This window comes from Maylandia zebra, linkage group LG11, assembly GCF_041146795.1.
Source record: "Maylandia zebra isolate NMK-2024a linkage group LG11, Mzebra_GT3a, whole genome shotgun sequence".
Classification (NCBI taxonomy): Eukaryota; Metazoa; Chordata; class Actinopteri; order Cichliformes; family Cichlidae; genus Maylandia; species Maylandia zebra.
In genome coordinates, this window is record NC_135177.1 from 3,149,579 (window position 1) to 3,175,407 (window position 25,829).

Here is a 25,829-nt window from a genome sequence, read left to right on the forward strand (position 1 = left end):
CGTAACACTGATGGGAGATGGGCAAAGTAAAGCAGGAAGTACACAGAGGTTCAAACAGGAGGAGAGAGAGCACGGGGAGAACGCAGACATAACGGGCTGGGGAAAACATAGAATAAAGCACAAAGAGAGACGAGGGCTCATAAATACACAGAGGGGCACACAGGGGGTAAGAGTCACGAAGGGAAAACACATAAGGAACAACGTAACAGATCAACCCAGGAAGCATGGCCTAAATAAAGGACAAAATACAAAAATACATGAAAACTAAGAATACTGGGCCCACATGGCCCAGGACCATGACACTCATCTTTTTGTTCTTCAACAACTACTTTATTTTCTTCATGTGCAGGTGTCTGAAAGTGGCTTCTACCGCTTCATCCCTTACCCAAGCGTGACCACACATGGTGTGGACACACTTCATGAAGACAAAGTCAGGCAACACGTCATCTGTACTCAGTCCCACAGCTCGACCTATAGGGTCAACCTTAAATGATGAGACTGTCTCTGTGCAAGTATGAAAATACTGAGTTGGAAGTTTTAACATATTACAGAAGTTACTTTGTTATGAAGTATTGCAGCTCCCTTTTTGGCACACACACACCTAGTTTCCAGTATCCTTGAGTTCTGCTGGCACTCATTAAATGCACCAGAAAAATAAAACATGCAAATGGATCTGCTGTGGGTCTTCATCATTTTGAATGCCAGCCCTAAGATATTGTGGATGAGAGTCTTAATTATCATACGTGGTGGAATAAAAGTATCCCAACAGATAAATTATGGCCTAGATAGAGACTTTTCATTGCAGCGATACATACTGCATTTGCAGTTCTCATATTTTCACCTCATCTTGCATTTGGACCACCTTCAACAGGCTTTGACATCTAGAAATCCCACAGCGGTGAGACAATGACAACATATTACTTACTTCTGAGTAAGTCCTTGAAAGGGAGACATAACATCATTAATCTCCACTTCAACGACACAAAGCAACGTTGACATGTTTTAGAGATGCACTCAGTAGACTTTGGAGAAACATCAGCAGCTGAGCATCCGCACAGTCGATGCAATAGGCAGAAATCACAAATGAAAGTTAGCCTTTAACTGAGCCCACTTTACAGAACAGTCACACAGGCACACGTAAAAGAAGAGGTGAGATCTAATTTTACAATGCTTTGATTTAATATAATAAATAATACATGTTTTTGACGCTATTAGAGTAACAGATGGCATGCTTGAAAAACGAAGGCCACACAGAAGTACAGGTCAGTCAGTTTGCATGAACTCCTACTGTAGGTGAAAATGCCCAACTTTACAACCTTAAAGTAAATTTGGTGTGGGTGAAGGGTCTTGGGCATCTCACCCCTGATGAGACCCTGTGGCAGACATGCTGGAGACAGTGTGTCTCTTTCTCTCTCCTTTGTAGTGGGTAGAGCTAGAGGAGGTGACTGGCAAGAAAATATACTGTGAAGCTCAGAAAAGTGAAGAAAGTGAAAAAGATGCAGTTACTACCTCTCAGTTAAATCCATGTGACCTTGTTCCTTAACAGCATAGGAATTACAAGAAGCTATGAATTAACTCCATTTACAGGTGAACTGTGAGGCTCAAGGAGAATTACACTGAAAAGGATGGAAACATTCAGAAGATGTGTTGTATCAGAGTATTGGCCTGATAAAAATGTAGGAAAATCAAACGCTACATAATTTATGGCATCACTACTCAAAGAAATGATCATGGACAATAGGGCTGCCACGATTTGTCGACTAGTCACGATTACGTCGACTATCAAAATCGTCGACGACTGATTTAATAGTCGACGCGTCGTTTGAAACTTTGTAAGATCACAAAAGACGCAGGAATAAGTGGCAGGATTTAAGAGTGTAATAACGGACTGAAACAGAAGATGGCAGCATTGCATGTACAAGGATGTCAGCTACCGTTAAACCCCGAAGAAGAAGAAGAAGAAGAAGAAGCAGCTGTGTCCCAGAATTCATAGCACGGCCCAGCGCAGTTTCCAACAATGGCAGCAGCTAGTTAGTTTTAATGTTACTCTTATTATTCTTTCTGGGTCACAAAATAAACGTTTAACATATTTTCAGGCGAGAATGTAGCTGTGTAAACCTCAAATATCTGCTCAGTTTATCAAGACACCACATATTTTCAAAAGCGCTCCGACGTTTTCGGAGACATCTGTTACCCACTAGCTCGTTAGCGAGCCGGGGGCTAGGCTCACTAGCGCCGTGAGAACACCGGACTCCCCGCAAATCGTTTTCAAACCCACCGCTGTCTTTCGCTACTCAGGTTAAATATATATGAGTCACTTAGATAACTTAAAATGTTATTGTTTGGCTTTTTTTTTTTTTAGTATTTTATTTGTTCCTGAGTAAATCAGTTTGTCTGAGATTAAAGTTATAGTTTTTACACAGCTGAATAAACGTCAAGCAGACAGCTGATCATCAGAAGTGTGAGATGCTCCAGAATATACTCCAGTGTCCTGTTATATTTTAGATAGCAAGGAGTTTATTAAACTTCACCAAAACAATTGCAAATTTCATTAAAATTTAATAAACTATCATCTTGTCTTTATTTTTAGTTAGCACAGACCTTAAACACTTAAAGCTGTAAGCTAATGATAGTTATATAAGAGCAGATGCTGCTGGTGCAATAAGCTGTAGTTTTACGTCTAATGGATGATGATCTGATTAGTCGACTAATCGCAAAAATAATCGGTGACTAGTCGACTATCAAAATAATCGTTTGTGGCAGCCCTAATGGACAAATATCTCGCGGGACTACTTAAAGTCAAAAACAAGCATAGACTCGGACAGGCAGCTCCAATACTGATGATTCTAAGACTGCACAGGCAGAGAATCAAGCATTGGATCTAACTATAAAAGTAAGTATTATTATTAAAGTAATAACAGTAATTAGTAATATTATTTTCCCAAACTGAATTTATAATGAATAATGAAACTAGAACCCTGAGTTTAATTACTCAGCTCGTAACGACAGAGGGTAAAACTCTAAATATCACAGTTTATGTTTGTTACGGACCTCTCATATTAAAAAACCCAATAACAGCGATTTCAGAGATGTGCAGAAGTCTGTCCAGGATCACACTGGTTGCTTGACAGCATTTACTGACTGTGTTTCAACATGTCGATGGATGTTAACATGAAATGCTGTCAGAATATACTAAACTCTGAACTTGGTCTGGATTCAAACATTCAGTTTTAATTAGGTGTCCTAATAATCTTTAAGAATATACTAGAATTTACTGTAGAAACATTAGAACTACTGCTTGTATTTGTCATGCAGTCCTATAGAATAAGCTTGGGAACAGGCTTAATGAATAACAAACTATAAGATGTCGTTTTGCAAAGACGCTTCGGCATCTATCACTGCATCACTGTGTGAAATGTCTTACAAATATCACCCATGTGCATCAGTATCTCAGGTTCAGTGACCAGTGCCAACCAGCCTCGTCTCTTAGAATGACCGAAGCTTCTGAGGTCCAGTTACCTTCCTGGAGGAGGAAGTGTTCTGGCCAGTTAATGACTCAGGCAACCCTCCTACCTCCCTGATTAGTGTAGCCAGTCATTGCCTCTGATTGGGACACTGGAGAAAGAAAGGTCCAGAGACATAAATGACTAAATTGGCTCACTTCCCAGTTGTTCCAGCTTCAGGACAGTGCTCGGTCACTCAAGAGAACAGCTGTGACGTCGCCAGCTCCTTACCTCAACCTCCGCCCCCCTCTGACTTCGCTCCTTCCTAAGCCCTGGCACGTTAGCCCTCGCTCATCATCAAACACTGTCACATAAGGCTGTGAAACCCAAGCCAAGAGTGTAATAGAATAAAATTAGAATAAAAACAATTTAATGAGCAGAGCAACATTTCGCTTTTTTATAATGCAGAAGTGCTAGTGGCAATTTTCTGATTTTGTCTCCCTGAAGACAAGGGCTGCTCTGAGGATTCATTACAGATTCTGGGTACACCGCCACGCTGGGAGGCTATCACAAACACTTAAGTCAGTTATAATGTTGTGTTTCTTTCAAAGGGAAAATGTAAAGCTTCTCCATATTGACAGTGCTTTTTAGTTACAGTTCAACTCATTTGATCTCATTTGAGTATCTAGGCTGGAGAATTTCAATTCAATTCAGTTTTGTTTAAATACCACCAAATCACACCAACAGCTGCCTCAAGGTGCTTTATATTGGAACGCAACGACCGTACAGATAAAACCCCAGCAATTAGACAACTGCTAGTGAGAGAATGGGGAGGAAAAACTCCCTTTTAACAGGAAGAAACCTCTGGCAGTGATTAGAGGGAGACAGGAGAAAAGACACACTGAGGAAGAGAGCTGGAATTCCTCAACTAGTATTGACCTAGCTAAACACAATGTAAAGTTAACTGTTAAGACTTGTATACTTCTACCCATTTAGATATTGTAGACAAATAAAGATATTTCACTAGCTGGGCCCACATCCTCATTTATGTTTGACAGCGTTTTAGTAGGAAAAAGTGAACGCTTTGACATGAATTGAGCTGTGGTTTGGGGAAGGCCTTGAAGGGGACTGGCGACGGCTCCCGGGCCTGGCAGATCCCCATGTACTAAACGGAAGTGAAGAAGTTGAAGAATGGAGAAGAAGGAGGGAGGGAGGGTGGGGCACGTAAACGAGAATGATCAGCTTGCAGAACTAGGGGAACCTATATAGATGACAGCTGGAAGGAGCGTGTTTGGAGGCGTGGTCCTGCTCCTGAAATTCCCATACATAATCTCCAACAGTTACTCTATACTCAGTAACGCATCTTTGTAGCATCTGCTTGGCAACTGACTATAATATTATTATCCAGCTGTTTGTCAAAACTCTCCCCGTGATCCCCCAACATGGCCAACACAGCAAACACAACTAACACAGCTCTGGTCTTCCGCTGTGTACCATAACTAAGGTTACAGCTAACTTTATAGTTAATCTGTGTAGTAAACAAGAGTAAATGTCAGTGGATATCTTTGCATAAACTTCCATGGCACTTCATTTAGCTGTTGTTGAGGTATTGGAGGCTGGACCAGAGTGTTTGACGCACAAGAGCGCTATCATGTTATTGGCATTGTTAAGCCCCTTAATGACCGCTAGCATACTCTGCTCTGCAGCACTCTAGTATTTAAAAACCAGTTTTATGTAACAGTCCACTTGAAATCAGCATAACAAAACAGCATTACTAGATGCAGATCTCAGGTCTAATAGGGCATTTACCACTGACTCATTAGCACAAGTGCCACTAAAGTAAACACATTCACTTTGTAGCCACTTGATGATATGAATCACACCATGTGCCACTGACTCCATCTCCAGGGATTTGCATCTGAATAAAAGTATCGTGTTCGCTGTCAGAGACCTGCCTAGGTGAGGGTCTTACACTGAAGGGACCATTCCTTACTTCTCTTTCTAGGAGCCGGTACAGACAATATTGATGCTCTGGATTTATTTGATGCGCAGGTATTGGTAGTAATCCCTACAAACCTGGACAAACAAAACTTGTCTTAGTGGGTGCAATCCATCGAGGACAAGGTTAAGACAAAGTGGTGGTACAAACACAGGGTAAGAAAAGCTTTTGCTTGGAAGCTGTGTTTTTGTGCTTGTTTTCAGTCTCACAAAGCCAGTCCTCTCACAGCACATCTCTCACAGTAGGATTATAGTCAGGGAAATATCCACTGCAACTGCCTGAACTTGGCAGCTTGAATTCTGACAAATTCCTTAAGGATAGGTAGCAACCAACCTTTTTAGCTAAACAGACCTTAGCTCATATGGTTATGCGGTATCTAACCTGTGATCAGAGGTAGTGTTTGTCTTACAAGCATCAACTTTACCAAGCTTGTTTTTACTTCAATAAACAAGAAATGTCCATTCCTCATCCAAATACTTGAGGCATACAGTGATGCTTACTCTTGGGAAGAGGCTGTACACAAGTTGTAACAGTCGCATGTTTGTGTTTTAGCAGTGTCCAACATGTGGATCTGCACATAGGCCCAACACTGTTCAACTTTAGTACAGTACAGTCCCCAGAGCAGGAAACAAAGGGCAACGGGATCCAGGACAAGACAACCAGACTAATGTCTAAGTCCAACTGTAAAACTCTCCTCCTCTTCATAGGACAGTAAGTCAAAACAATTCTGCAGAACCAACACATGTTCCAATTGAAGTCGGGTTTATACATAAAGATTTCATATTATAGCAACGGCCTCAGAGTCCCACACAGTGCTTGTCATGCTAAGGCTTTTGAAAGTAGAACAATATCCTTCCAAACATACAATGTGGCAATCACACTTTTAACAGAAAGAAGAGACATTTGGGCATTATTATAATATGTACAGTGGGGCAAAAAAGTATTTAGTCAGCCACCGATTGTGCAAGTTCCCCCACTTAAAATGATGACAGAGGTCAGTAATTTGCACCAGAGGTACACTTCAACTGTGAGAGACAGAATGTGAAAAAAAAATCCATGAATCCACATGGTAGGATTTGTAAAGAATTTATTCGTAAATTAGGGTGGAAAATAAGTATTTGGTCACCTCAAACAAGGAAAATCTCTGGCTCTCACAGACCTGTAACGTCTTCTGTAAGAAGCTTTTCTGTCCCCCACTCGTTACCTGTATGAATGGCACCTGTTTGAACTCATCATCTGTATAAAAGACACCTGTCCACAGCCTCAAACAGTCAGACTCCAAACTCCGCCATGGCCAAGACCAAAGAGCTTTCGAAGGACACCAGGAAAAGTATTGTAGACCTGCACCAGACTGGGAAGAGTGAATCTACAATAGGCAAGCAGCTTGGTGTGAAAAAATCAACTGTGGGAGCAATCATCAGAAAATGGAAGACATACAAGACCACTGATAATCTCCCTCGATCTGGGGCTCCACGCAAGATCTCATCCCGTGGGGTCAAAATGATCATGAGAACGGTGAGCAAAGATCCCAGAACCACACGGGGGGACCTGGTGAATGACCTGCAGAGAGCTGGGACCAAAGTAACAAAGGTCACCATCAGTAACACACTACAACGGCAGGGAATCAAATCCCGCAGTGCCAGACGTGTTCCGCTGCTGAAGCCAGTGCATGTCCAGGCCCGTCTGAAGTTTGCCAGAGAGCACATGGATGATACAGCAGAGGATTGGGAGAATGTCATGTGGTCAGATGAAACCAAAGTAGAACTTTTTGGTATAAACTCAACTCGTCGTGTTTGGAGGAAGAAGAATACTGAGTTGCATCCCAAGAACAAGCATGGGGGTGGAAACATCATGCTATGGGGCTGTTTTTCTGCCAAGGGGACAGGACGACTGATCCGTGTTAAGGACAGAATGAATGGGGCCATGTATCGTGAGATTTTGAGCCAAAACCTCCTTCCATCAGTGAGAACTTTGAAGATGAAACGAGGCTGGGTCTTCCAACATGACAATGATCCAAAACACACCGCCCGGGCAACAAAGGAGTGGCTCCGTAAGAAGCATTTGAAAGTCCTGGAGTGGCCTAGCCAGTCTCCAGACCTCAACCCCATAGAAAATCTGTGGCGGGAGTTGAAAGTCCGTGTTGCTCGGCGACAGCCCCAAAACATCACTGCTCTCGAGAAGATCTGCATGGAGGAATGGGCCAAAATACCAGCTACTGTGTGTGCAAACCTGGTAAAGACCTATAGTAAACGTTTGACCTCTGTTATTGCCAACAAAGGTTATGTTACAAAGTATTGAGTTGTATTTTTGTTATTGACCAAATACTTATTTTCCACCCTGATTTACAAATAAATTCTTTACAAATCCTACCATGTGGATTTTTTTTTCACATTCTGTCTCTCACAGTTGAAGTGTACCTCTGGTGCAAATTACTGACCTCTGTCATCATTTTAGGTGGGGGAACTTGCACAATCGGTGGCTGACTAAATACTTTTTTGCCCCACTGTAGCTACTTTGGATGCATAAGCAAGTGATCCGTGGTCCCAATCTGACCTGAAAGTCATGGGCTGGGTTTGACTTGGATAACACCAAGATTTGATTTATCACAATACACCTAATGTGTGGCTAATATATGCTGCACCTGTGACAAGCTCACCCTGAGGAAACACTGTCTGTCATTGGATTCATCTAAGAAGTTGGAATGGAGTTCTTGGAAAGGATACTGCTGGCTATAGATGACATTTAGTCTGACCTAGATCATTAGTTCAAACATACTGACTCACTCAAAATAACATCTTTTTGTTTTGGTTTGTTTTGCTCCATTGTTTTTTACAGCCAAGACTTACAAAGTCTTGTGTGGCTCGTCTGCTCTGGCTGAAGAATGAAGCCAGAGCAGAAGTGCCAGATAGTTTCCTCAAGTGACCACTTAAGTCTGGGTCCAAAAGCAAGTCAATCCCCACAGACTCCAATGTTTTTACAGCCTGGTACGGAAAAACGGATGTCTGCTAGGCCTGACCACACTATGTTCAGTACCTTAACTGGACCTCTAGATTGTGTATAACTTGCTGTCAACACCTTTTGGAGTATTTTAATTGAATTATCTGCATCACAATCCACTGCTATTCAAAAAGTTTGTGTATCAGTTTTGTAGAGTGAAATTTTCTTAGTTTGTAACTTAGTAGTAACTGGCAGGTACGCGGGTACTCGCACAGGATGGAGTACTAAGTTGTGCTACTCAGCACTCCAAATATAGTCACTTCTGGCTCCCGCAAACCAACATGTCAGAGTCAAAACCAATAAGTGATGTCACAGTGGAGCTGACCACAGTAAGTAAAGTAGAGCTGCACAGTTAGGTATTCCTGCAGACATATAAACACAGAGGAAGCCAAGTTTGCCTCCACTTATGCCTTCCATTGAGTGCAGCATGAACAGCCTTTCAAGCTTCTCCATTAAGAGGACACTACTCTCGATTTGGCTCTTTATTCTGACACTTATGCTCTCAAACAGATTACACCCTGTGTCTCCTGTTTCAGCCCTCCTTCCTTATTCTCTCTACTTCCTAACAGCTTGGCTTGTCTTCCCAAGGAGCTGCATATGGCCCTGCAGAAAGGCTCGCACACATCCACGAGACGCTACCACAGATGGTAAATGGCCTGTCCCTGTCTTCCTCTCTCTCTCCCCCTTTCGCTCATCCTCCCCACAATGCCCACATTCCATCCCTCCGGGCTCGGAAAAAGAGGAGCGTGTTGCAAATTTGCCCAAAGTGGGACATCATATTGTAGATTGAGCAGAAAAACGCTGCAGCGGAACATCCCGTCCATTAGACGAGTACACATCAGCACCCATTTCAGCGCCACAACGGAAATGCTACCTATTAGCACGAGGGAGGGGGGGAGTGAAGGAAAGAAGGAGGGGAGCTGACAGTAGTGACGTTAAGATTTGACTTTGTTGCGAAAACTGCAGACACACACTGGCACAGACACTCAATGTCTTCTCGCTACTTCCCTTCTACCCTCAGAGTCCCTCATCACATCCTCCCCACTGACACAAACTGATACTCAGGTGGACTACTTTCAGGCTGTCATGCATGCCAGTATGACAGCCTATCATTACTCCGGTCCTGAACAAAAAGCCTAGTACGCACACTATGCTCGCACATAAATCAAATCCATTCCCCCTAAATGCACATATGCTGACGCCCTTGCACATCTGTACATTGTACAGTGTTACGTGTGTATGTGTGGTGTGTCTGGGGAATACTATTCATGCTCATTTACACACACGCGAACAGAAGGGATGCAGCTGAGGCAAGGGAAGAAAGGAGGAGGTGGAGGCGGGGTGGGGGTGATGACAAGGGATGCAGGACAAAACAAGCGCCAATCTCAGCCTTGCTCTTACCTTCCAGGAGGAAACAGCTCACCTGGATGCCTCTGAAGAGCAGACAGAACGCACTCAGGCCAACCTCTCCTCCTGCAAACCAGCTCAAAACATCGCCCTCCCTCCCTCCTTCTCTCTCTCGCTCTCTTTCACTCTCTCTCGCTCTCTCTCTCCCTTCCCTCTCTTCCGCTCGGTTTGCAAGCTGGAAATGATGAGATTGTACTATAAGCAGAGGGGGGAGTGAAATTAGACACAGTTCAGGGTATTAGGAGGCTACGTTGTTTCTGGCCGAGCGCCCTGGGAGACTGCAGGCTCTGTGGCTCATAGGTGACAGGGAGGTGATGATGGAGGAGGTGGTCGAGTGGAGGCGTTTGTTACAAATGGATGCAACACAGCAACACAGAAGAGAAAGAGGCTGACAGCGAGGACATCCTGGAATCCTTGAGGACCCCTGCTCTGCTCTGAGATGGTACAGCCCAGAGGAGTATGAGGAAGCAAACAGTATCTAAAGCAGCAGCAGCAGCAGCTACGCTAGCCAGTTGAAACTACCGTGATTCAGCCACAACGCGCGTGTGTGTGTGTGTGTGTGTGTGTGTGTGAGAGAGAGAGAGAGAGAGAGAGAGAGAGAGAGAGAGAATCTGAGCTGAGCCAGGTAAAACGAAGATGAGCTGTGTTGATTACAGGGCTACAGCCCCTTAGGTGAAACCAGAGGCTGAGGTCCTTTGTCAGCCCAAAGCATTCACCATAACTGGAAGACGTGAGATGAGTAGTGTAAGAATACACCTGACACCTTCCCTAAATATAATCTAGACCTCATTCTGGAAAAATGCCACATTGTCTAGCTGTAAAAAAAGACTTTTCCCTTCAGATATGCTCTGATATGGTCCCTCTAATACTAAACACCTTAACAGCTCAGGAATATAAACAGTGCACAGATGCATGTTATGGATGATTCCACTGAGATGAATTGATGTTCAGTTTCTATGTCGTCAAACAGAACCACGAGGGGAAAACCTTTGCTGAAACCAAGCATTCAAAGCTTTTGGCTTCAGGGATCAGCTGTACTGAGTCCGACCTCATTATTTGAAACTTTGACCATAAAACAGTGCGTGTCATGATGGAGCGGTAGTAATGGTAGCACCATCGACTCATAGCAAGAAGGTCGTGGGTTCAAATTCCCCATCTTGCGGGGACCTTTCTGTGTGGAGTGTGCATGGTGTCTCTTGTGTCTGAGTACTCCACCTTCCTCCAACAGGCCAAAGGCATGCAGTTAGTGGGATTAGGTTAATTAGCTCTAATCTAAATTCGGTGTAAATGGTTGTCTGTCTCTCTGTGTTGCCCTGTGATAGGTTGGTGGCCTGTCCAGGTTGTACCTTGCCTCCTGTCCTACGCCAACTGGGATAGGTTCCTGGTTTCTGTTAGAATATCACAAAGCCTGACTGGGCTAAGAATCAGGAACTATTTCATCGTTTTCAAAAGCTACAGCCTTCTGTTGTCATTAGCAATTTTACATATTTAAAAGAGCATCAAAAAAGAAATAAGTCCTAGTAATCTGTCCACTCACTTCCACTAGTTACAGATTGCACGTAGTCTATATCATCCTTTGCAATAAATGACAACATTAACCAAGCTCTCTTGCAAAGATGATAAATAGAGGAATACATTCTCTGGTGTCTCTTTCTTAATAGTTTATACCCACTGTGTGTAAACCTAGGCCAACATGTATCGGCTCTTCTTTCTGAGCTGTAGCTATACAGCAACAATGAGAGCAGTGAACTATTAACCTGGAGCACCTTGGGTGTTATGAAGGGCTGTCACGCATAATGCTCTAAAGTACGGGGTTCAGGGTATCAGATCAGGACATATAAATGAAGAGCCTTCATGTCAAACCGAATGAGTCTACAAGCTGGGTCAGATTAGCACTAAAACTGGGAATTAAAGAGCAGAGAGCCGCACCTCGGATTGCTCTGTGCGGACTTTGTCTAACAGCGCTGCGTGCCACTTTTGCAATTGATGCTGCTCATAGTCAATTCACCAGTTCCTAAATGGCATCAAAGGTGTTTCAAAGAACACCTGACAGTTCAGGATATTTCATTCTTATCCCACTGGTGCAGGTCTGACTACCACTTCAATGAACAGGCCGTCCTTTTTACAGATTCACTGAGTTTGCTTATATAATACCTGCTGCGCAGATAAACAACCTATAGATATGGATACAGGTTTACGCAACAAATGTGACTGTTCTCTAATAAAGGCTTTGTAAATAATAATGTGTCACATGACCATAAAATAATGACTATATAATCTGATCACGCCGCTCAAATTGCATTTATCCAGTCGTACTAACCCATGTAGAATATTGATCAAGGCTCCTGATTAATACGCTGCTGTGCACGTGTCTGATGTTCATCCTTTACTTTGTTATAAATATACTTTATCTCAGCTTGTGCTTCCTGTGCTTCTAAGCAGTGCTTGTGAGTCCAGGAGGAATGGGTTTTGATATTTCATAGATGGGGTTGAGACTAGAGCTGGTTTGGTTTTTGACTGTAGGTACTAAGGACCTGCCATAGGACAGGCGCCATTTTGATTTGGGGCATGAAACAGGTAGACAAGGATAGAATGTTTACTAATTACTACCCAGTATTACTAGCAAAATCATAGTAGGCTGAATCTGTGGGCTTAGGGGTGATTGACTGTAAGCTATAGGAGTGTGTGGTAGCCACTCCTATAGCTCTTGTTAATAAACCCTCTACAGTTCTTGTTTCTTACTTGTTACTTCAACCTGTCCCCTGTAAGCCACTTTGCAACCCTCCCCCCACCAACTTCTTCTTTTAATGCTTTCTGATATGCATTATCTCAGTCAGCAGCCTCTTTGTTGTCAGTGTTACCTACTACGTATGGTGCAGGGGTCCTGTGCTGCTCCCTACATACCTTTTGTGTAAGGCATAGAAGCTGAATTAGCATTTTTGACTGATTGTTTGTTATGTAGAAGTTCTGAAATGTTCATCTAAGGATTTCTTTGGCCAAACTGTGAAATTTGTGCACCTCCTAACAGTAGGATCGATAAAACTATGAACCAGCAAAAGGGTGTCGGGGCAAATGTGGGAGAAGCCTGATCTGATCCTCCAGCTTACAGACGTTAAGGATCTATCTAATGATTGCTAACATGATGTAATCACAGACCGTGGGAGGTCTTTTGGAGTCCAGGGCTCAGGAATGTTGGAGCACAAAACTGGCATTGCATCATATTTGTGTTGTTAATGTTTCAGCTCAATAGTGTATCATCATCATGAAAGTTAGAATCCAATAAATAAGTGAAGTGTGTCTGATGCGCTCATGACCCAAAGCCAGCGGTACAGTGGTGCAGTAACGCTGCAGATGATCGTCAAGTGGATTATGTTGCTTCAGTTTTGTTGTCTGACAATGTCATTTCTCTGAGCAACCACTAGATGAAGACAGATGAATGTATGACTGTACGTGAATGTAACATTACCACAGCAATGAGTACACAACTGAAACAACTTACTGATCAGTTGAAAAAGGAGTGCTTATAGGAGTAGCAAAGGAGCAACGTGAGCTCAGAGTGCTTTTGAAGTGGACCCTCATAGCATCTTTCCTAAATTCATGAGTGCCATCAGTGCCTACAGAGGAGACGCTGCCTCCCAAATCATGACATTCTCCATCACAAATACACATCATCAAACAGCACAGCTTTTCTTTGTTAGGACTCTGGCTCAGACTCACCACCACCCCTTTCCCCTACCTCCCCATGTTTTCTCTTTCTCTCCGTCATGGATGACCTTGACTGACAGGCTTGTTGCTACAGGAACCACACCATATCTATTGTGTCGTAGTGTGGCAGGAAAGTGTGAAATCCACAATAAGATGGCTCAGATTGGATTGAAAATGGAGTCAATTTCAAACCTGCAGCAGACGGCAATCACTTAAAACCAGAAAAATGAAGGTTATTTGCATTTTAACAGGATTTAACCCCCCAAAAATAGCCTCACTAACACACACACACACACACACACACACACACACACACACACACACACACACACACACACACACACACACACGTGTGTACAGATTCAGGCTAAATGCATAACAGGGAGGTACAGCACAGAGCTGGGGTGAAAAGCCCGTAGGTCATTCATTATTCAGTGGTGCACAGAAAACGGTCTCCTGACTCTGGTCCGAAGCAGATAAAAACGCACTCACACAAACTGTGTGGATGGTCGAGTTCACTGTTAAGCATTTTTGTAATAGTTATTTAAAGTCCACCTGAAGGAGGGAGGGTCTGTATTTGATGAAGTCTCTGTGGAAGAGTTCATGTGCAACGTTCCCTCTAAGCTGCGCACTGCTGGCACGTCTCTGCGCACAGAAAATCTGCGCTGCGCACAAAAGAAAATCTCACCTGCACTGAAATTAAAATTAAAACTTTAACAATTATGTTTTGCAGTGTTAGTCAGTGAGTGACTGGCTGCTCCCGTATGGGATTAGAACGATGCCACCTTATCCCAAAGTCCAGCCAATGATGCGATTCACATTCGTATATACGCAGCTAACCAACGTGGTTGACAGGCTCTGACAGCGTCCTCATGTGTCGACACCGGTGTTTAGCTAGCAAAGCGGCTGATGTGGAGTGAAGCCACGTTAATGACAACGTGTACAACCATTGGAGACGTGAGCAGGACAGACGGAACAACTGACGGAAAAAGTGTGGACTTTATACCAGTTTTTAAATTGTGTTGATCGGCCACGTAAAACCAGAGTTATGATAAAAATATCTGCAATGTTTGGTTTTCTTCCTGAATACTATTGTCGTTTATATTTACTGCAGGAAGAAACGGTAAAAACTGCGTTTTACAAGGAAAACGCTCGAAAGCCTGTGAGCAAAAACAGAACCAAAAACCCCACCCTTTCCTACTGGTGGAAAAATGTACCGTGTGGACCAATCAAAAAATGATATGGCAACATGGCATTTAGTTGTTGAGATACAGGAGGAAGTTTTAGGAGTGACGGCGGTGTTTTGAGATGTGAGAGATTTGCGACGTTTAGCACAAATCTTGTGTAGTTAGTGTGTAGTTAGTGTGTAGTGTAGTCAATAGTTTTGTTGTGTGTGTCAGAACAATGAGGCGACTGCTGAATGTTACAGGTGTTACAGCAGTGATACATCTCCTGTTGTCAGGCCTGCAGGTATCAGGCTGTTGTTCTCCTTCATCTCATAGTGGACAGAAATTATTTTTTGGAGTGGCACAAATAATTTGTGTGGCATCAGATTTGATGCAGAACAGCTGATTGTTCTGTAAATAGTAGTGATGTGTCGTTCGCGAACGAAATGGCTCTTAGAGCCGGATCTTTGAAGTGAACGACGCGAGCCGGCTACTTATCGCGAGCCGTGTTTTTTTTTTTCTTTCTTTCTCTCACCCTCTCTCTCGCACTTTTTTCCGCTTCACTCCGCATGCGAGCCTTGTGCTTTGCGCTTGGAAGAGGGGGGAGGGGCGGTAAAAACTCCAAAACACGTACAAAACACAACAGAAGTGCTCCAGGATGCTACGCCCAGCCTTGAGCTTTTGTTACCTAGTGGCTACACAACCCAGCAAGTACCAACGACCTGATTTGGTGTGTGGTAGTAACAGGTAAATGAACTTTTTTTTTTTAAATTATTTGAATATATATATGAGTGCTTGTGTAGAAATACACAAACCATACACATATGCTTTCAATTGTGTAATTTAAGTGATCTAGGTAGCTCTGTTTTGAAGTTCAGTTAAAGCAAGAAATGTGTTTTGGAGTTTGTACATGCTTTGGAGTTTCTATGCGTTTTGTCTCTAGGGGCCACTGTATATATTTATATATAAACATATATAAATAAAACCACTTTTTTTTTTTACATTAGTAATTCCTTTTGTGCATAATTTTATATTATTGTTAATAATAAATTAATTAAAGCAACAAAACAACCTGAAGAGCCGGTCAGAGCCGAAAGAGTCGGTTCTTTTTAGTGAGCCGAGCCGAAAGAGCCGGATCTCTAAAAAGAGCCGGAAATCCCATCACTAGTAAATAGTTTGAAATGTTTATTTAAAAAAACGCCTTGGCTGCAAAAAACTTTGTTGTTTGCATAACTCAGTTACTTTTTTGAAGAAGTAACTATACAATAATTGCCCAACATTGGTCATTATATACTGTATTTTGCAGACAGAGAGTTACAGGACTCTCTCCCAGACCACAGACTCACACTCATAATACAAGTCACAGCTTTATAAAAAATTTTGTTTTCAAAATTGGAGTTGAAGTTATTTTTCCTTCCAATAGTGTTAACATACTGCACAGGTCATGAACAAGATTTATTTTACATTTTCATTGTAAGTGGGCTAAAGCAGTTAATTAAAAGTCGTCTAACATAAATGTAAATGCTGTAATTTGATTATTTTAATAAACATGTAACTTGGATGGATTCGATGCCGGCGTGACCACAGTGCACACGTCTGCTGTTGCTCACAGTGGTCCAAGGGGCCGCTCAGGGAGTTTGAGTGTTCACTCAAATACATGAAAAATTAGAGGGAACACTGGTCATGTGGTCACCAAAAATTAGCACTGACTGATGATGAAATCTACATCACTTAGACCCAAGTGGTGCCCAGCTAACATGCGAACGCAGAAACTATAACGTGTCTGTACGACTATCAGGGGTTAAGAGGTGAACGCTTGCAGACAATGAAAAGCCCACCTGATGAGCAGAGAATATGAGTCGAAGCGACATTAAGAGGCTACAGCATCGATATGATATTCAGATTAGAGATTAGTAACTGAAAGCACGAGAGACCCTCCTGACGCAGTTCAACAACCTGAGCACGTTCAACGATAACGATATGTATCGCGATATAACTTTTTCTCGATAGAAAAATTTAACTATCGCGATAGACCTCGCCGCTCTTGTCCTCTTAAAAAAAAAAAAAAAAAGAACAGCCAATCCAAATTACTTGTTACGTACAGCACAAGTGCTAAGCCGCACATGTGTATTTGTTTGGGAAGCAGCCAGCCGCCGTGCCGCCCGGGTAACGGAGGAAATGAGTGTGCCAACTAGAAAAATCAACCGAGTGTGACCGAAGAGAAAACAGATGATGGTTCCAATGCCGGAGAGATTGTCGAACGGAAGAGCCAGAGAAGTTCCGTAGTGTGAAGTGTGCGCCACGTTATTGTTTCGGTGAAATGAATTCCTACAATACTGTTACTGTTAATTCTACTCTCTGCAGTGTTTAAATGCTTACATATACACACAGTTACTGTCCCTCCACACATACGACTCGGTTCTGCTTCTATGCCCCAGCTTTGTTTACTTTTTCCCACCGAGGCTTCTAGACTTCTGATTGGCCAACATTTCTGCACGGTTAGGAATCTAGCGCCACCTGCTGCTTTGGCATGTTCATAGCAGCGTTTTCCTTCATTTCTGCCTTTACGTGTGAACGGGATTATTTTTTAAAACGAAAACGGAAAATCTCCGTTTTCAAAAATACCCGTGTATGTGTGGACGTAGCCTCAGTCTCTGACTGGAAGCGCTAATTCGTCATTCGGCTTTTGTCAGACTAAAGTAACTGTTAAAACTGTTCGAAAAGCTCAGCTATACAACAAGGAGAGATTGAGAATTTCCTTTTAGTTCTCAGTTTATTTGATATTGACAAAAGTTAGTCAGTTTTGTCTGTTCTTCTGTAAAACAAACTAAGATTTATTTTTAGAATTAATATTTTGTTTCTAAGTGGAATTGACAGTTTAGTCTGTTTCGTTTGTTCTATTTTGAAACTTAAACGCTTTAGCGGCTGCCTTTTGTGTAGTTTGCAATATTTGCCTTTATTTATCTGAAAAAGTCTCATGTTCCTTAAGTACATCTACCCTGTTGAACTTATTATGGGAAATAAATATTTAAATAAAAACAAGCTGCTGATTATTTCACACTTTACTTGTGAGCAACGGCACATTTAAATCTTACAAATATAGTTATTTGGCTTATATCGTGATAGATATCGTTATCGCCTGAAATGAAAAAAACATATCGTGATATGAAAAAATCTTATATCGCCCAGCTCTATCAAAAAGGGAACATTTTTTTTCATCAGAACATCATGACAGTGTGACTACCTGACAGAAATGAATCCACAAATTTGCACAAATTTGGCCTTTTAAAAGCATGTGGTCGTCAAGTTTTGATCAGCTGTAAAACAGCCTGTTTCAGTTTAAACGTTGTTTTCAGTAAATTGCATGTTCAAATAAATGTTTTGTCTCACTCTCATTTCTTCTTTTTGCATTTTGAAGCTCGACTTGGAACCTTGTTAAGATCCAAACATGCAAAATATGATTTGTTTGCCATTTTTCAAGTGGTTTTAAACTTTTGATCGGGGCTCTATGAAACAGTTTTAAGTCAAGAAATCATTTTCAATCTTTTCCTCACAGTGGGGACATTCAACAGATTCACCGAAGTATACATGTTTCAGATCACATGCAAGGAAAGAAATCTGAAGTGAAAACCTGTCAAAAGAAAACGTATATTTGTATAGAGGAACCTAAAGGAACCTAAATCTGCATACATTATATGGTCAAAATTACATTATAACAATTGTGCATGGTTTATTTGGTCCAATAAGTTTCTTATTATTGCATTGTTATAGTTATGTAATTATTTATTTACCCATTTGTTTGTATCTAGTTTTCAGCAACTTTATATTTTAGTTTCTACTGAAACTGCCAAAGAGGGGAGCAATTTTAGCTCGTGGTATTTTAGAAATCCACGTAACTCTGTTAAAATACAACAAACATTGCCTCACGTTTCATGACTGATCCTAAAATGAGTTTATTCATCATATAGTGAATTCTGGTGTGGGGAGGCAGATGTGGACGAGATGATAAACTGTCTTTGTTCTGTTTTTACAATAATGTTTGCTCATAAAGTTTGAGGAATGCTTTATTTTCAAAAAAGACTTTTTTCTGTCATTTGGTAATGATTCAACTACAGGACATCAGATGTGAACAAAACATCAGTTTCTTCATACGTGACAACTATGTGAGAAGAAACAGGTGTACGCGACAACAGTGTGCCATGTTTTGGTCGTTGCCCACACGTTGTTGTTGCTAACATTTCTCCACATTTTTGTCCGTCTCTGAGCTGCTATCAGAGTCTACAACAGCAGAAATTCTCACTTGATGTTTCTGATAATACAACAGATGGAAAAATGTCCTGCAACACATCATTCAGCTGGAACATCAAACCAAACTTCTTATGGTCCATCCAGAAGCGTATTAATCCTCCTGGATGGACTATAAGAATGATGAAAACCCCAAGAGCCAAAATAGAAATGAAAACGAATCATATGATATACTGTATACAAATAAAAAACATTTCAGTTCAGTTCAAGTTTATTAATATCGAGTGAGAGAAACAAGGAGCCTCAAGGAGTTTTATATTGTAACATAAAGATTGGAATTCAATTCTGCATTTAACAAGAAGCCAATGAAGAGAAGTCGATATGAGAGGAACACGCTCGCTCTTTCTTTCTTGTTCCTTTCAGAAGTCTCACTGCAGATTTCTGCATAAACTGAAGACATTTTAGGGCGCTTTTAAAATGACCCGATAATACTGAATTATAATAGTCCAGTCTAGCTTTCCAGCATCACATGATTTCAGAGTGGCACATTTCTTTCCACCAATTTGATATCAGGCTATCACAGTTCATCAGCAGCTTTATCAATGAGGCAAGTGGCTCACAGAGAGCCAGTTAACAGTTTATAGGGTATAAACCATACCCGATCTCACCACTCAACTGTTCTGTCATTAAGGCGGGACCAGCACAGTGGGGGACCAGTATTGATTTATCCATCAAAAACTCATTTCAGTAGTATTTGGTCCTCTGCTTGGCAGCCCAGATGTGAGACTGTTGTTCTGAACTGAATTCCTGCTATGATTCTTCAGTCTTCAATGACCCGAGGGAGTTTACACAATCAGGTTCAAGTGGATGCCTGTTTGAAATCTGATATTGTAACACTTGCTGTAACAGAGACGAGAGATAAACTAATGCACACTGTTTTGAATTGAATTAATGTATTTCTTTATTCATCCAGTCAGACAGGCTACTTGCAGAAATACATTTGTTTTAGCATTTTACCCTCTTTTTAAAAGTTCTGGTTTAATGTACCCGCATACCTGATTCCAAACATTTGTAATCATTCAACGTCATCAAGATTTATTTGGCATCCGTGCATGAATTTAAAAGACTGAAAACTATAGACAGGCGCTCGGATTTAAATGAATCTATGTGTATGTGTATTTGTATTTGCTTTGTAAGACCAACTGCAAGCAGGAATGTTCATAGATTAACAGCTATAGTGATACCGAATGAAATTTTCTGTTGATCCAAATTTTAAAAGTGTTATGAGATAAAATGGGCTAGCTTCTTGCTGACATTAGCTAACATACGCTCACTAACCAACACATATAAAATGTTAGATAGACAATGCACCAGCTAACCTACCATCTTTAGCTAACAATAATATTAAATTCTATAGTAGCACTTTTGTCCTTATGGGGAGTTTTTGTTGGAGTCTCATGCAGAATATGTTTCTAGATTAAAGCGTTTAGTACATGAAAAACGTTGCATGTGGCACATTGAGCATGTGTGTGTTAGTTAACATTAGCCAGATGGGAGAGATCAGGTTCAGATTTCATTCCCCAAACCAAATGATTTCTCCATCTGTTCATGACTGACGAAATAAATGTCATAACATTATTACCACACTATTACCGCTTCAGCTCCTGACATACTTTGATTGGTCGCTTTGTAGCTGTGGGTTGCAGTCATATGATGAGAAAATGTGAGGTCCTAGAGTTCTTTTTTGTTGCTGAGGCTTCAAATCAGCCATAAATAGATTCAAAAGTTCTCTCAAATCTGAGTTTTGGCCTGAAGGAAAAGCGCCCAAAACTGTTTGCAGCTCCTTCTTTGTTTCGCAACGGTTCACTTTTTCTTTGATTTTCCTTTAAAACCTACACCACACCACAGCATACAAATTACAAACAGTGGCAGAACTAAGAGGTACCATGTCTGCACAGAGTATTTTGACTCTGTGTGACAAGTTTACAGATTCTTTCTTCTGGTCACAAACCCTTTATGAGCCTTTTAATAAGATTCACTCGGCTGTGACCTCAAATTACGATGTCTTCAACTTGCAAATGAATTTTCAAAAATGATTGGACCCTCTCAAATTCACCTGTGGTTCCACCGCTACAGGCATAAGCTTTTTTTTAAACTTACAAGCTGTTCTGAAAAAAACTAAACGTGGAATTGAAGGGTTATTTATTTTTTTTGTATTGTACAAAAGTCTTCAGAAACCTCTTGTTCTTTTATGTTTTTATAGGAAAATGGAAATGGGTGCAATAATATATTATATTATTATACAGTTCTAAAGAGTCTGAAGGTTAGTAAGTGGCATAACCAACTTTATTCTTCCATGCCACCTGAACTCTTTCTTTCTGTTATTTCTTTAATTAATCTACAGGAAGCATACTTCTTGAAGGACATTTTTAAGCTGCTTTTTGTTCTATTCTGACACGATGATCCATCTTCAACAGTGTTAATTCCATCATTGATGGTGTTTTATTCTATGTTTATCTATCCAGGTATGCTTTTGCAGCACTGATTATGTATTTGGGATCATGCTGAAAAATAAAGCTGTTTTCAATTAGATGCTTTCCAGATGGTATTACATGATGGATCAAAATCTGATGTCTCTGGTTCTGCATTTATAATTCCATCAGTTTTAACAAGATTCCCAGCATCACTAGTTGAAATGCATGAAAGAGCCTACAGTGTCTTTCACAGATTGCTGTAGCGGTCACTTTTCCATATTGACAATAATTTAAACCAAAACTTAAAATTTGGATTTATCGCTCTTTAAGACATACTGTTACTTTCACTCTAGCTCTAAACTTCAGCCTTTTTTTTTTCTTGTTTGCCTTTATTAATAATGGCTTCTTCACAGCCTGCCTTTCCCTGAGACTGGTGAAGATGCATCTCTCAGGTCTGTGATGTACATAACTTTCAGATCTGCCAGTTTTTCTTTCGTTCTCCGTTTATCCATTTTTCAAAGGCACAATGCACACGATGCTAAGATTCAGTATGCTGCTGATAGCTCTTTGGAAATCCCCTTGTTGGTCCAAAAATAGATTTTTTCCCCCTATGAAACTGTCTTATCTTTAATATTTATAGTAACTTCAACTACAGAAATGGGAATAAAATGTGTTTTTCCAACTGGCAGCTAGTAACAAAGTATCTAAAGATACGATTTAAAATTGGTTCTTATCTAAGCTGCCAGTTCTGTTTGTTATCTACGTCATCTCTTCAGTTGGTTGCCTTTTTCATGCTTGAGGTTAGTTTTAATGTAAATGACTTAGCAAACAATCACACAAAAATGATTTGTTTGAAAATGGTCATGTACAAGGACTGAAAAGAACTGAATAAACAGCCAATGTCCAAAGGAAAAGTTTGAATGCCTACAGAGAACTACTGCTCGAGATCATCCAATCCAACGTTACTTATAGAGCACTTTAAAAACAACAACAACAAAGTACTTTCCAGTAAAAATCAGTGATAATAGTTAAGAAACCATGCATTAGACAGACAAATAAAAATAAAATAAATAAATAAAACTGAATAAATAGTAAAACATGAAAAGATAGACAATAAAATATACAAGAAATTAACAAAATAAAGAAGATTAAAAGAGATCAAAAAACTGACTAGAAGCTAACTCTGGTGCTAATCCTAAAATGCCTCAGAAAAAAGGTGTTTTTAAAAGAGATTTAAAAATCTCGATTGTTGGGGCCATCCTAATATGGAGGGGCAACTTATTCCAAACTCCAACAAAATCTGGCTCGTTGTAAGCTAAAGAAACGAGGGGTGGCTCAAAACTTTTCAACAGTACTGAATATAACCACAACCATCTAAGTGACTGATCTGACTGCTTCCTTCTTTTTATTCTGTTATATTATTTATTCTATATGATCTTGACACAAATCATTTTGGAGCTCTTGCTTAAGAGTACAGTTCATAGATTTTTGCTAGTGTTAGCCAACACAGGCACGTCTAATGATTACCTGATTAACTTTAGGTCACTGAAAAAACAAGTTTGTACTTTAATTTTGGTGAGTAGAGTTCTACTGTTTAATTATTCCACCACTTAAAACTAACTAGCAGTTATCTATGTTGTGCACTGTACTGTTTATGGATGCAGCTTGCTAACCATGCCTGCTAGCATCTTGTAGCTGAGTACTACACTGTCTCACCTGAATATAAAGACTTCCAGCACCAGAAATTCCAGCATGGAAGTAACCATTCGGTGACATGACAGAAGCTATGTCCTCCCTTTAGTTACTAAATGTTGTCATGCCATCTTTTCTAGCTGAAGCAATGAACATCCAAATATGGAAAGCAGAATAAAACTAGCTCATGGGGTCAGGTTAGCATGTGTTGCTATCACATTATCTGCGCGTTAGGTCATTTTAGGTCAAATCAAAATGTGAAACAAACGTAATATAAAAATACCTATCAGGAAGACTAAATCGGGAGGACCGACAGTTACAATAGCAAACTCTTCTACCAACTTTGTGTTTAGTCAACAAGGTCAGCAGAGACACGAGCTGCCAGAGGACCCAGATTTTATTACCTGAACTGGAAAAGTCGGCAGTGAGATCAGAGCGGCAGGGTGCGCCTCAGGTGGCTATTAAAATGAGTCCAGTGTGTTCACACTCAGAGCCCAATCACGCCTCATGCTGCCTACATGCGATAATTGGGTCTACACCCTGCATGGGCACAGACACACTAAGCTGTGAAGTGCATTTTGTTCAATTTTTTGAATCTTTTGAGATTTTTGAGAGTTTGCAAGAGAAGATACATTTTTCCTGACCTTGAACGCCCCTTTGTTAAAAAAGCTCAAAACCAATAGAGCAGCACCTACCTGGTGGAGAAAAGCACCAATCAATTGACAAGGACAAAAGCGAATAACGCCGCCGAAGCACCATATCCACTTAACGCCGGCCATGACGGAGAAGTGAATGACCTAGAGAGGATGATGCGCCCAGCTGCTGTTTGCAGCACTCCAGCTGTTTATATGAGTTTCTGTGTCAGTGTCTGTGTGTGTGCATGTGTGGTTGTGCATGTGGACAAATGCTCAGTGATATTCACACCCCTGCCTGGCCTAAATTCCCCTTGAACTTAGCGCATCTGTGCACAACCCTTCCCTCCCACTGACTGTATTAGGATTTAGGATCCCGCTGATGCCTCTGGCTTCTCTCCAGAAGGAGAAGAGCCTCAGCGTCGCCCCTCCATCACTCTGTCATTGTTATTCTGTAGTGCTGTTCTCATTGCCCACCACCTCTGGGCCCTGCAGATCAATAGAGGAGCAGACCAAATCACTAACACACTGCGAATGAGAAATGAAACTGCTTATTGAAAAACATTTTGTCTCACAGGCCCAGCCATGCAATTAATTTAGGACTAATTCATAAAACAATAGGTCGTCCTGAGGGGGAGAGCCTCCAGACTATTACTTCTTCATAGCAGTGGTCAAACAGCTCACAAGTCTGCTGTTTGCTCACTGGGAGGGATAAACCGTGGCTTTGTGCTGCTGACGAACATCAGAATGCAAATCAGCAGGATGATACAACGGGAGCGCATGAAGCAGGCGGGGCTGCTGCAGAATTTAAAGAAGCGCTGTAATCCCTATTCATCACAAAGCACACTGCTCCGGGCCCTCAGATTAGCGCTCACGGTTTACTGTAGTGAACCTGCACACAGTGCTAAAGTCTGAGAGCGTGGGCTTCGGTAGAAGTTTGACTTCTAAAGCTGGATTGACCTTGGCCTGAATGCTAACTCCACACAGTCAAGCAGCCTTTGAGAGTTGAGTAAAATGGAGATACTTGAAAGCAGGGGAACTGATGCCAACAAAGCCAAACGCTGGTTTTAGAGAGTTGTCTCACAGCCTTGATTGTGACTAAAGGCACCACTGTAAGGAATACTGAAGAAGCAGTATAGGCTGTTGGAGATGAGCTAAAAGTGGCAAGACTAAGGTTTATGTTGGCCAGCAGATGGCAATGAGTCTCCTACAGGTTGTTCCTTCAAAGGCAGTGGATTCATCAGTGCATTAGAAGTTTAAGACTGAACTGAGGCCATGCTGTCGACTAGTCTTCTACTAATCTGTCAGTGACCTCCAAACAGCATTCCAGCAGCCTCTTAACAAAAGTCAACACATAGACTAGAAACCAAATGCAAAGATGGACAAAGAGTCAGAGTCAACAGAAACCCCCCAGCTAATGCCCCCCAACCTCTCCAAACAAAACATCCAGAAGGGCTTGATTATAGCATCTTGAATATAGTATGGCATAATTCCTTGTGCATAGCCATACTATCTCAGTCGGCCTTGGAAGATAACCAGGGTAGTATTTGGGTGGGAGACCACCTGAGAATACCAGGTGGCTGTAGCATTGCTTCTGTTGTGTTTATTGTAGTGTGAATATGAGAATAGAAAAATAATTTGTGTTGGTGATTGAGATAGGATGTATAAAATGTTCAAGTAGAAAAGCAAATATATCTATTTCCTGGTGTTTCCAGTGTGCCATTCGTATTTGTGAATGTCCACCAAGGTTTATGTCTCAGCTCATTTCAGCATTTCCCCAGTGAAAATAAACTAGGCCAATAAAATTCATACATTTTTGTTTATTTTTAACTTCCTCTATCTGCTCATCTCAGTTTGTCTTTGTGGATCATGTGACTCTGGGGTGGAGCCGAGGAAGCCCAGCGATTATAATGCATTCCATCTAAACTCACAACTTACAAGTTTGAAGTCAGAATTTTCAACTGGAACTCCCCCTCAATTTGGGGAAAGTCAGTGCAACCCCACTAACTCCAACTTACAACAATCCAAGAGGGCAACATTGCACATAAACATTAGTAAAACTTGTAACT

The 25,829-nt window shown here is 41.2% G+C and overlaps 1 protein-coding gene across 4 annotated transcripts in view; it reads right to left on the bottom strand.

Moving 5' to 3' along the window:
* Positions 1 to 25,829, bottom strand: part of cdk14 (cyclin dependent kinase 14) — a 240,196-nt gene that overhangs the window by 163,884 nt on the left and 50,483 nt on the right. The window contains exon 1 of one of the 4 annotated variants that reach the window (XM_004571301.4): positions 23,824 to 23,896. The exons of 1 other annotated variant lie outside the window; for it this stretch is intronic. The gene's annotated coding sequence lies outside the window, so the exon portion shown is untranslated. Of the gene's footprint in view, positions 1 to 9,840; positions 9,973 to 23,823; positions 23,897 to 25,829 lie in introns of those variants that run through there. 2 more of the 4 variants (XM_004571302.4, XM_004571299.4) reach the window with 2 other exon arrangements.